This window comes from Aphelocoma coerulescens, chromosome 4 (assembly GCF_041296385.1).
Source record: "Aphelocoma coerulescens isolate FSJ_1873_10779 chromosome 4, UR_Acoe_1.0, whole genome shotgun sequence".
NCBI classification, from domain to species: Eukaryota; Metazoa; Chordata; class Aves; order Passeriformes; family Corvidae; genus Aphelocoma; species Aphelocoma coerulescens.
The window spans coordinates 47,716,715-47,729,738 of NC_091017.1; the positions used below are offsets into that span (position 1 = coordinate 47,716,715).

The window sequence follows — 13,024 nt, forward strand, 5'->3', positions numbered from 1 at the left end:
ATCAAATTAAACACAACAGCATACAGAGACACATTTCTGCATTTGTCTGGTTTTGAGTAAAAACTTAAAACTAGGGGAATCATGAAGGCAAAGAGTTTTGCTACCATAAAATTATGTTTATTCTCTTTGGTTATGATTACTGTATCAAGCAAATGAGAAATCCTTCATCTGTAAGCAAATTCTTATAGCACATTGAAGAATCAGTACCTACCATCTAAATAGAAGACATGTAACTAGAAAACTAGAGATTACTTACCAGATGTCAAGTATACTTATGTGTGGGGGCCCCGGCTGCTTGTTGGGAAATGGTTTCAGTCTTTCTCACATAAATAATGGATAACTGCATGTACAGTTTTAATCAACACTCTCCAGAATAAAAAAAAAAGTTACTAAAGGTAGTAGAAATGAAGGCAAGTTACAGTTAAAAGGTAAAAATATTCACTTTATATTTTTTGCTTACTAGTAGAACCTGCAAGCATTTGGATGAACAGAGACCACACAGTGTCTCTGACAGAATTTCCATTGAAAAAGCTCTTAATTATTCTCCACAGAAACATTCTTTGCTGAAGATAACTGCACCTTTCACAACAATACCAAAGAAAATAAGTATTATGAATAACACTTCATAAAACCATAATTTGTCATGAATCCGTAACAGAAGTAAATCAACTCTGTCAACCAACACTAGAACACTCTGTAAATGAAAGAACAATATAATATTGTAGGTAAGTAGTAGACCATTTAGGCACAAAAATGCATTTTGCTCCTGAACCACTGAGTATTTTTTCCTTTTTTGAGAAATTCACAGAATACACAGAAACTAGATGGAGTTGCACCAGGAAACCTTCTCAAATCTCTGTATCTGTGCATAGCTCTTGTCAAAAAAAACTATTCTCTAATGTTGGCCATTCTTGTGTTTGACTAGACTGAATGACTCAGTTTCCGAGGTATGTTTTTATCATCCTGGAATTACAGAAATGTATTTCTTATTCCATTTCCTCCCATCATCACATGCTGGATCAATATTCACTCAAACCTTTACTCTACACAATCAGCAGTAAGCTTGCTCTCACTCTAATCATCACCCCCTTCTTATTAAACAACACACATGAAAACTGATGTGTCATTTGAGTCAATGACAACTTGACAACTCATTTTCCACTAACAGTTTTTGAGCCTTCTCACACTTTCCTCCTCTACCTTAACTGTATCTGGAAAGATTCAAGTCAGTCCAAAATTTCATTACAAAATTTCACCATTCAGTACAAACATTTTGAAGCCAGAAAAAGCTAATTGAAAAGTGCAAGCTCTATGATAGTTTTTGTTTTTAATATTTACAAGCACAGTTCCTGATCTGTTGGTTTCTGTACTTAACAGACAAGGCCCCATTCAGAAATCCGATGAGGAATGGTGAAAAATAGTTGGGACTATGACCTGCTTAGATTTTTATCACTTTTTTTTTGAGCCATGTTTTGTGTATATCCATACACAAGTAATCCACTTATTAACAAATTGTCATCTCTTCTTACATATTTTTTTACTTTAAGACTACTGTCTGAACAAGCACAGGCAACCCAAAATATTACTGTACTAGCTAAAAGGACATGCAGAAAGCACAAAGATAAAACAAACATTAAAGGAAGGCACAGGTCATTTTTCCATTTCTGATTAATCTGCTAAAATTGATACTGTAATATTTAAACTATCTTCAAAGTAAACTATCACACCAGACTTCTTGCACGAAGGAATAATCATCTTTCCTTCCCCCCTCCCAAAGTAAGTCACATTCCTTGCACAGGCAGCTGGACATTTGCTAATCATTAACTGGTTTTGAAATAATGATGGAGAGAAACTGCTAGCTATTTCTCACAATGGTACACCAATAAAACCTTTCAAACAGAAGATATAGTGAATACTGTAAAATTATTTACAGTAAGAAAAAGATGCTGTATTATCATAGCTCATTCAATATCTGGGTGACAATATTTATTGTTGTGAGCAAGGCTTTCTGTGTTCAAACCTAAGTAATTAACTCAGAAATTTAATCAATAAAAAAACTAGCACTTTTAGCTAAAACAGAAAGAGATATCTTTTAAGAAGATGAACTATGCTGCTAATATCTCGAATAATAAAATAATACATATGACCAGAATTGCAACACCAAATATAATAGAGGCATAACCAATGCACACATTCCAATCTTATCTAGAATCGCTTTGATTCACTCTACCTCGCTTTCATTACAGGAAGGGCACAGCAAGGGCATTCCTCTCAGATCAAACAGAAAATTCCACAGACAGAAGTTTCCACATGTCTGATTCGTTGCAGATTAAACCCTTATCATTAGACAGCAATCTCTAATTTTCATAGAGACAGGATATACCCTGTCATGGCAAATCTAGGGGCAAAGTGGGGAGGCAGATTAAGAAAAAAATAAATATAAAACCCCCATAGAATGGAGATGTATTCCCTGTGAAAGAGCTATATATGTCACTCTCACAGCTTTGGAGAAATGGAGGGGACAACATACCAACAATAAAGACCACATACATAATTCCATAATCCATAATTCCATCATAAACTTTTTTGCACTGAAAATCTTGCAAGCTGAACTACCAAACTCCCTCTCTCTCATAAATACAACCAGGACTACAGGCAACACAAGAAGTCTGTATTCATTTTTAGCATATTATTCATTCACTCTATTCACTTTCAGCATATTATGTTACCAGTATCTTCATTTTTTTACCACGTGACTGGATCAGCTCAGTAATGCTCATGTACATTAACAGTAACACTAAAATCAGAAGGCTATTCTGTTATTATGCTTCTTGCAGTTTGAAATTTGTAATATAATAACCTTTTAATCCTTAAATCCTATACAAAATATGAACAAGTGCACTATGATCAGCAACTTCAAAACCAAAACTTGGGAATTTTCACTTTCTTGTGTATAGAGGTAGTTTCAGGCTTCTTGCATCAGCAAAATAAAAGACTTTTATATAAACACCCAAAATGATTGATTTAAGAAACATGCAGATTTTGGAAATGATTCGTATCACTGAGGATTATTCTAGGTAGAAGATTAGTCAACAAAGCAATGCAATTACTGAATTTTCTAAGTGTAACTTTCCCAACATACAGGTAGATATTCAGTTCTGTTATCAGCAATACCACACTGACAAGTCTGCAAAGACACAGAACTCTGAGCCAAAAGAACTGTTAATGACCACCACTACTAGTAGGTCAAGTCAATTGATATCCACTAACTCAGCAGTTTGCTCTTTAACCCTAATGCCAATCCAAACTATGCAACTACTTATAAGAAACACGAACATATTGATTATCCTTGTTCATAAATAATTTTAAATTAAAAAGAAGCAGCAATTAGAATCACGGATAGAACACAAGGAGCCTGGGGAAATCTCATTTCTGAACACAGAAATTATTTGTTGCATTCCTATTGCTAGATTCTTTGGACACTTCTGTTTTTCCAAAAATCCCTCTCTGATGGCACTGGAATGCTAGAGATTTTATTTTCTTGAGCCACACGGAGAGTGATGAATTGAAAATTCATTTTTGGTCACATTCAGAAGTCCAGTATAATAAAGTCACAGATGCAGTAAGAATGATATACAGATTAAAAAATGGACCTGCAAAACCTAGTTTCAGCAAAGCCCAAAGTATTTTTAAATCCAAGTTCTAAAGCTGCAACTACTGCATGTAATAAGTTCTGGAAGTTTGCCAAATACTTATGTAGGTTTGTCCTTTGTTAAGTATGTCCAAATGCTGTATGATTAAAGTCTAAAATCTTCAAAGAAAAGAATAAACATTACGCAATCATTTCAAGCTCCCCTCCTTTGACCTTAATATGTACTTCAAAAGCTCAGCAGATGCTTAGTAGGAAATAAATCCCCAATTCGACAGATGTCCTAACAGTGATATAGCAAGATGCACCTTCCATAGCTTTTGGTAACCCTTTCCTTTTATTATTCCTCTGCCCACAAGTACTTTTCAAGTCAAAGAGAGACCCAAGCAAGTTAATAAGCCCTTAGTATCTATCTATTCTGCTGCCCGAACTATTGGCTGTTTATAAGGTAATCTTTGGGCCCGCATGTGGCTTAGCCCCAGTTCATCTCCTACAGAGACACAGCCCCCAGGCAGCTCTGTTTTCATCAAACCAAGCTGTAACCCAATCAACACCTTTCACAACAAGAACAATCCCTTACTTTCAGCATGCCTGCAGTAGAGGAGGGGAGCCTCAGCTTTTGTATGGGATCCCTATTTGGCAGCTAAGGTGATGATTTTACTCAGTAGGATACCTAAGAAAACTCAAACTATTTTGGAAGATAACCCTGCCAACAGAAAACATATGATGAATATGTTTGTCTTAAACTAATTCAGCTTTTTCCAAAGACACATTCTAAAAGCTGCATTAACAACCTAATAGCACTTTGGGAGTTGCCACCATCACAAATGCAAATTACATGGTTTCCTTCAAGCCTAAGAAAGAAAAGTAATTCCCTAGCTCCAGGCTGCTCAGGACCTTGGTCCAAACCCGGGCCTCCTTAACCTCTGCCAAACTGAAACTCGACATTAGTTCCAAATGCCAGGCTTAGTTTGATGAACCTAAAAAGAAACACAAATGCAACAGCATCATATCCCAGTTTAACCCAGTGGCACCATTAGTTCTAGACCTTAGAATGAACATTCCAGTTCAATGTCCAGTCTAGCACAAAGCTGCAAACTGGAGTCAAAAGCAGATGGTCCCTGACAGGTTAACCAGATAACCTCTTCTGAACTGGAGTACTAACAAGCACTGGACTAAACTCAGGTGTCAGGCAGCCAGCCCATGGTACCAGCAACTAAGCAAAGTATTTCGCACCTGAAAGTTAGTTATGTCCTAGTAAAATACTTTCTGGATTGCTTTTCATGGATAGCAGCAAATTTAGGCCTTGTCCTCACTCTAACAGATAGTGGGTCCCTGGCTCTCACCTTTATTTCTTTAATCAGACACAAATTGTGCAGAACTCTTAAAAGACAAGATTTTAGATTTCTGCTAATACTAGAGGAGATGTAGAAGTACAAAAATCATTCTCAGTAGGCTGGTGTTACAACTATTTGTACTGTCTCATAAAAGAGAATCTATGTGCCAAATGCCTCATTTTTAAAACCATAACAAATGAGTGGAAAATATATTTTAGTTGCATGAAATTTGAAGCAAATGTTTTTTAAACTCAAAATACTACTCAATTTAGGCACAGTTACTCTTTGTTTTTTTTTAACATAACTAATTTCTTCTTCCACAATGGCACAAGTTTGCCTTAATGCCACAGAAGAAAAATGCCACAAAACCAGAAATAAATCATACAGATCATATTCTGCATCATCTTCACTCTTTTTCAACATCGTACTGAACACATGCAAACCTACTGGGTATCCTTAACTAGAAAGCAGAAAATAATACCCCATTTTAAAAATAGTCTACCCAGGTTTTTTTAGTATCTGTAATTAACAACCACAAGTATGCCTCCTCAATTTAAGTGTCCCACACAGATGTCTACCATCTTGCAGACTAAACTAGAATTTCAGCTCTGCTCCATATATATAGCATGCTAGACTACCACTGAAAACTATGGTAGGAAACAGGGGTCATAAAAACATGGGATAAATGCTTTAAAAAACAGGTCATTGTGTTTGGGTGGGCAGGGTACCATAAGTGGCTTTATTATTTGTCACAACACAACCTTTCTTCTGATGGCTCTGGAGAAGCTTGATAAGGACTCTTCTGCAAAGGATTCACAAGAGTGTCAGTGGGAGAGTTGAAATGTGTAGACCTGGTCTACAGGTGAAGTTGTTCTCATGCTGCTCATCTTTCTCAATTCAACACCAAAGGGAGAGAATGCCCAGACAAAGAACAAAATAAATATGCCACTAGAAAAAGTCCTCAACATGGATCAGCATTAAAATATCTTTCCAGAGCAATTAACTGCCAAAGTAATCTTTACTTGCCCTCGTCCCCTTTTTTAGTGTTTTAAGTGCTATTTTTACAAAACTCTCCTCATAGAGAAGACTAAAGACATACCTATTTCTGCATCTCTGACCTAAACTACTTCATGCTTCCAGAAGAACAGCTGTATTTTTATTTAGCACAGATAAACTAAAACTTCTTTAACAGATATGTTCCCAAAATTTCTCAAAACACAAAAAATCCCCCAACCCAACATACACTTTTATCCTGATACACACAAAAATACATCTCTCAAACTCAGAAAATGTTACTTAAATTCTTTCAGGAGCTTTGATTACACAGTATTCAAACAAATAGATCCTTGCCCTTGTACTACTTTCCAAAGACATAAATTTAACAGTTTGTATTCAAATTTCAGGTATTGACCTGAAATTCTGTTCGAGATGTCAGTATGACAACTGACCAGCCAACTCCAGAGTGCAAAAATAATCTGCCTAAGTCCCTTGATTAAGAAAAAACTCTTGTCTGCCGGCAGGAATGTCATTCAAACCTCCACCATACATTAGAATTAGGTTTTCTCTTAATTGAAAACTGAAGTGCTGATGCAACCCCTCATTTAAATGATTAACCTTCCAAATTAACATTTAGAAGCTAAGAATTTAACTCTAACTTGGAGTTTACAGAACCTAGTAATCATTCTGGGGTGCGTTTTTTTTGTTTTGGCTGTTTTGCACGTTGAGGGCTGTTCAGGCTATTTCTCGTTGTTGTTTGAGGTTTGGGTTTTGTTTTTTCGGGGTTTTTTTTAGTTTGCGTTGGTTTTGTGGTTTTTTTCCAAATTGCATCAGAATAATCTTAAATTCTTAGTCTGGGACATGTATGCCTCAGCTACTGAAGAAATTTAGCTGCTATAGCTATATGGGTAAATCATTAACTTCAGTACGGTGTAATGTGGCAGTACAGAATGCAGTGTAGGAGGAAAAAAATTTAACCAAAAAGCTAATTAGATACCTGGGAAATTAGTCCATGCTCTGAGCTTCACTCATGACTGTACCCAAGCTAGGCAGGGTAAAAATTTATTGTGCAAAAAGCTGCAGCCACTTAGTATTCTGCAGAAATAGAGAACCTCTTAATCTTCAAATGTAGTGGGAAGAACTACTGTGCTTTGCAGGAATAAAATGGTGTCAGAAGAACCCATTCTATGAGTGTTTTCTTCCGAGTTATCCCTCACTTTTACTGGTCAAAACACTCACAAAAGGAATTTTAACTGCAAAACCTATGCACCAACGATACTGCATCTGTGGACAGAAGCCAAGCAGGAAATGCTATGGTCACAATGTCTGTAAACAAACCTAGTCTCTGAGGTGAAGATGCTCTAAGAATACCCATACTAAACCCACCTATAATATTCTTTCCAAAGTATCAGCATCACCTAATCAATTACAATTTTTAATTTAACGTTTAACAGCTTTCTTACAAAAGGATTTGCTCTACATATTTTTCTGTTCATAGTTTTCAGTGACTACAATCTGACAGATCTTCAAAGACTCAGAATAAACACTAAGCCAACATATAACATGGAACTTGTATAGTAGAAAAACGGAAACAATTTAAGAACTTCTTGGTGTCTTTTTTTTTTCCTTTTTTCTTTTTTTTTTTTTTAATTTAAACTGAGAAACTGAGTTTTTGCAAACCCTGATGTCTATATCCATGACTTATACAATAAGGGTAACAAAGTATGCACAAGGAGCAACTACAAGATGCAGCATTCAAAGAAAGAGCATGAAGAAAGTCCTGGATTTTTAGGGCTGCTCAACTACAATTAACTCGAAACCAAATCATACTAATCCCAGTTTTGATTTCCCTCCCCTATCTCCAAGTATTTTATGACAATATCTGTACAACAAACAGACAGAAAACATTCCCAAGCACTGGAACTTGTGTACTGTTAAACTGCTTTTGGTTTGTGCCAGCTACCACTTTTTCAAAGAGCAGGGGGTACAGTTAGGAGTGAACTGCAGGATCAGCATTCCCAACAGATGACCTGGCTCCAGCCACCCTTCCTAAAGGTACGAGAGTTGTTGGTACAGATGCAGGCCAGTTGGTTTCTGTTCCAGAAAACAGTGCTGGTTTAACAACTATCCAGTGCGTACTTTTGTGTTCTGCTCCACTGATGATCATAACATTTAAACTTTGCTAATGCCAGTCTTCAAAAAGGCCAAAATCCAAAGATCACTGAAGAAATGGAACCTGAAGCTATCCCTTATGTATAAATGTTAATCATATCCTGTTTTTAAATTAATGGATTTAAATGAACACTACAAAGCAATGTTAACATACTTATTACATGTTAGCCATGCTCTGTTCCTTTTACGAGTGTAATTCAGTACTTTGTTTTACACAGTTAAAATCCTATTCATTCACCTTAATGAATGTCTTCCCAGCTGGAAGTAGTTCTGGTATTATTAAAAATAGCATCCTACAGCCACTAAGCTTTATTGATGCTATTTTATGCATACAACGATAGTGCAATAAAATTAATTCTCTTCCACATGCCCCAGCTAATTTTTTTAAATTGCTCCTTTAATATTCTTTACCAAAACAAATCATTTTTCCTTATCACAGTAGCAAGGTTACACTTGAAAGTGACATGGTTTCAAGGGAAGACTATACAAGAAAGATAAGCATGTGAATGTTACAAACCACGTGTGACTTGAAAACTCCCCAAACAGAAAATAACCAGAGACTGGGAAAGTATTAGAAGAAAGTATCATCTCTGTGCCCTGCCTAAGCTACTGGAGACAGCATCTCAGGCTAGACATATCTTTGTTTTAATAAACCACAGTCATACACCTTTTTAAGTCAGCAAATTAGTTTAATCACCTTAAACTTTGTTCGTATCGTTAAAGCAGAATTACTGTTATTCTATAACCCTTATGGCCTACTAACTCTAATTAAGGTTAATGAAAGAGCAGTAAGATTCCTGGTAACAAATAATTATACACTGTGAACACAAGCAATAAGACTATCATGTATGAGGTTCAGACTGTCACATCATCCTTTACACCATTCTGGAACTAGGTTATGTACTGCGAAATACCCTCAATTGCAGAAGTTTAGAAAACACCTGCTGCTAGCCCTGCAAGTTTAATTAGTTGATAAGCTTCTGGTAACAATCAGTTTATAAAATTCACTGTGGCTTGAAATCTTACTGTGCAGCGCCTACATGTAAGACCCAGCATCTGCATGTGTAAGGATTGTAAACACAACCACTCAACTGGTTAGTTACAACAGACACTGTGGAAGTCATTACTTAAACCTTCCTTCATTTCTGAACATCCAGGATGGGCTCCCATCTTCCCTACACATTTCACTGAGACCATGGCATCTACACACCCAAAGTCTGCTGGCTCCCTTAGCTATCCAAGTTTTGAGCGCTAGAAAGAAAAGCAAAACCATAAGAAAACAACCTTGAAACAAGATAAAAACAGCTCTCAATGATAAGCTAGAAGTCCTGATATCACAAAGATAAGAGCAATCTGCTTGGCAAAAATTCTTTGGAGAAGGCCAGATAACTGCTACAAGTTTTTCTCAGTCTCATTTTTACAGCTGAAAATCGATGTGGACACTTGCTCACCACATGCTGGTGCTCCCATAATAAGTGTCCCATCCAGCCCCATGAGTGACACTGTTCACCTGCCGATGGAACTGGAAGAAGTGCTCAGAGTTCTTCCCAACACCATTTTTACAAACTAGAGCTTCCATCTTTCAATTAACCTTTGAGAAGTGCAAATATTCAATGGAAATGCTCCATCCTTGTATTTGAAAACCAAAACCTAAAGAGGAAGACATTCTCCTTTCTCCCTCCTTGCCCGCTGGTATAAAAACTGGGAGAAGGAAGTTTCAGTATTGCCTTTGTCCCACAAAGCTTCTGCTTTATGTTCCCCTCTAGCAATTGCTTCTGTAATTCCTTAGAGCTTTTCTAAATTGAAGTAGCAGCATCGTATTGACATGATTTATCTCATTTTTACTGCTCAGTGCTAATGGGATTTAGACGGTGCATGGGTTTTTCTTGTGCACACTGGGATCTGCATCAACACAATGCCTTTTATTATTAATACACACCAATGTGCTCAACTCCTTATCAAATTCTTTGAGAAAATATTTTACTGCTGCTTTAGCAGGCAATTTATATAGCCAATTGGTCACCTCAATTTACAGCCTTCAATTCTGCTCACATATAAAAAGCTATCTTAAATTCCAAATTCTCCTGAACACGTACCTAAAGGACAAACATTGTTTATACTTTGTTGAAACTTTGTTTTGCTGTATAAATTCAGAGCACAAAAATCTCATTTAGCATTTTTCCTCTCATACTGCTATAATATCCCAAAGTCTCCATTTATCATGCAATTTAAATTTTATTTCTTTGCAATAACAGTCACAATGCACTGTTGTACTTCTGAATCATATATTGAGTGATGACCTCTGATCTCTCTCCCTTACCCACTTGGGTTCCAGTTAACAATTTATGAGCTGAAGATAGCATGAGACTGAACCTCAAAATAATCTCATTAGTATCATTTATTTTCTTTAGTCATACTTTCAATCTCTATAACTTCCTGAGGAAATGGGTTTCACGACTTTATTACGCTTCATGTGAAAAATACTTCCTTTTAGCTTAGGAAAGGAAAAAGACTTCCTTTAAAACCTGTTAACTGTGTGTGCCCTATTTCTTGCATTGAAAAAAACAGACAGTGATATAGGTGCTACAGAAACTATTGCAATTTTCTAGAATTCTATCATCTTGTTCTTCTACTTTTCTGACCATTATTGCCTTTTTAGGCTTAAGAACACTAAGAAAGCTAAAATATGACTGACTACCAAATTCACCCCTAACGTACCTCTTTTTTCTGTGTCTACTTGGAAAGCATCAGAGCAGTCAGGGAACTAAGTAATCAAAGCAGCTCCTGAGTTTGGATATACTGGTGTTTAGCTCTCTGTTAAGAGATTCACTTCTAATGGTTTGGACACAACTGCAGATAACAGAACCTATGAAAACCCACTGACCTAAACCAAAGGTAAGTCTTGGAAAACAAAACTCAAGACACAGTGGCAAAGATATATTGAATTCCCTGGTGAAAATACCACAACTACAGGTACAAATATCAAACACTTAATACCATTTCCTACCTTTTGAACTGTAAAATTAAAACAAACTTAACATGGAAAAGACTACCTAAAAGTCAACAAAAATCAATGCATGGAACTAGCTATTTGATGCTTCTATCATCATCTAGTCTACCTGCAAATGTGATTACTGTCCTTAATTTCTTATAAGCAAGGGATAAAAGAATTCCTCTGAGCCACTTAATAGTTAAGTTGACTCAAAATAAGTTCTTAAATCTGATTTATCCATCTTTGAACTGACAGTGTAGTCTGATGCTCTTCAAAGACTGCTGGATGAGACATAGCTCAGGGGTAAAGTCAGAAGAACCTTTCAGCAAGCTGAAAAAGTTAGCAAGTTGCTTGACAGATCTTTCACAAAGTCTTCAATGTGCTTTGTTGGCTGATAATCAGTCTGCTCCCTGTATCAAGGCCAGTCTATTTTGAAAAACATGACAAATATTCAGACACTGTAGCATAAAGAGTGCCCTCAAGAACAATTCTGATGGCTTTTTACCAAAATAAAAGGTGTCAATCCAAATTTTAAGCTACATTGTCAAGTTTGTACATACTCAGTGTCCTTTCCTGAGTTCCTTAAGATCACCATTTGATGGAAAAAACACATCAACCAAACTGAAATAAACACTTTCTTTCCCACACCAGTGTCATAAGTGGAATTTGTTCAATAAGATTAAAAACTAGCAACCCCTCTTTACCACCACCCCATTCCCACCAAATCCCTCTACTTTCATCCCTGAAGAACTGCAAACACTAGATACCAGATATGAATACAGACAATGCCTCTGCCCTGCCTTGAAAATACAGAGCCACTGTTCTGGACAATATTATTAAATAGAATCTGGCTTTGCCCCAGGCTGGGCCAACTTTGTAAACCCAGCTGATAAAAAGCAACTTACTTAAACTCACACCAATTCGTCAGTCAAGTAAACTAGCTTTATGCCAAAAGACTAGAGAGGCAACCCATGCAGACAACTAATTGTGCCAAGGTAGTACCATCACAAAAGCACACATACCTGTCCACATACCCGTAAACAGGTTCATTCTCACTTACTGGTATCTATCACTCAGATGATAAATTGCCAAACACAAACTCATTCTGTAGGACAACTAGAGACACTTCTAAAATACCATAACACAGTAAACTTTAATGTACTTATGTCAAAAGAAAGGCATAATGATACACAAATTAATATTCTGCACACAAAGCAAATGGCCAAAAGTGAAACTACAAGGTCTTGGAAAGAAAGTATTCAGTTCTCCATTTTTAGAAAATCGGTTACAGCATCTTAGCTATGCGCTTTGTTAAAGCAAAGCTAAGGGAAGCATTGTTACATTTCAACCTGTAGAGCTAGTTCTTTAGCCACAAACCACATAATTTAATAACTGACTTTCTATAGAAGAAAAAGTAAGTCAGGAACAGTTTGTTCACTCAAACCCTAAACAGTAAAATGGCTTCATGAGTCTCTATTATCCACATTCAATATTTTGGGTATCATATAGAACACACAGAATGACTACCGGATGAATCAGACATCACTCCCATCTTTTAATCTCAGTTTCAAGTTTTTTTTCTTTAAGAAATCAATCACATGTCATCATTTACCTACATGTAACCTGTAGACAAATTTTGCACAAGCTTCCTTCTCAATTTATTTCATTTCAAGATGCTTAGATAATTGCAAAGTATCAATGCTCTATCTTTATCAGAGAAATAAATAGCTACACAAACATCCAACCAAAATTTTAGAAGTCAGAACTAGAATTTTACTGAAAATAAAATTACGTTTCTTCTGAACACATGACACTGGAAAAATTCTCACATTGCTCATCAGTGTATGCATTATTAATGAAATAAGGCAACAGTTCCGT

At 36.3% G+C, this 13,024-nt stretch overlaps 1 protein-coding gene across 5 annotated transcripts in view; it reads right to left on the reverse strand.

Moving 5' to 3' along the window:
- Positions 1–13,024, reverse strand: part of FAT1 (FAT atypical cadherin 1) — a 106,944-nt gene that overhangs the window by 81,883 nt on the left and 12,037 nt on the right. The gene's annotated exons all lie outside the window — the stretch shown is intronic.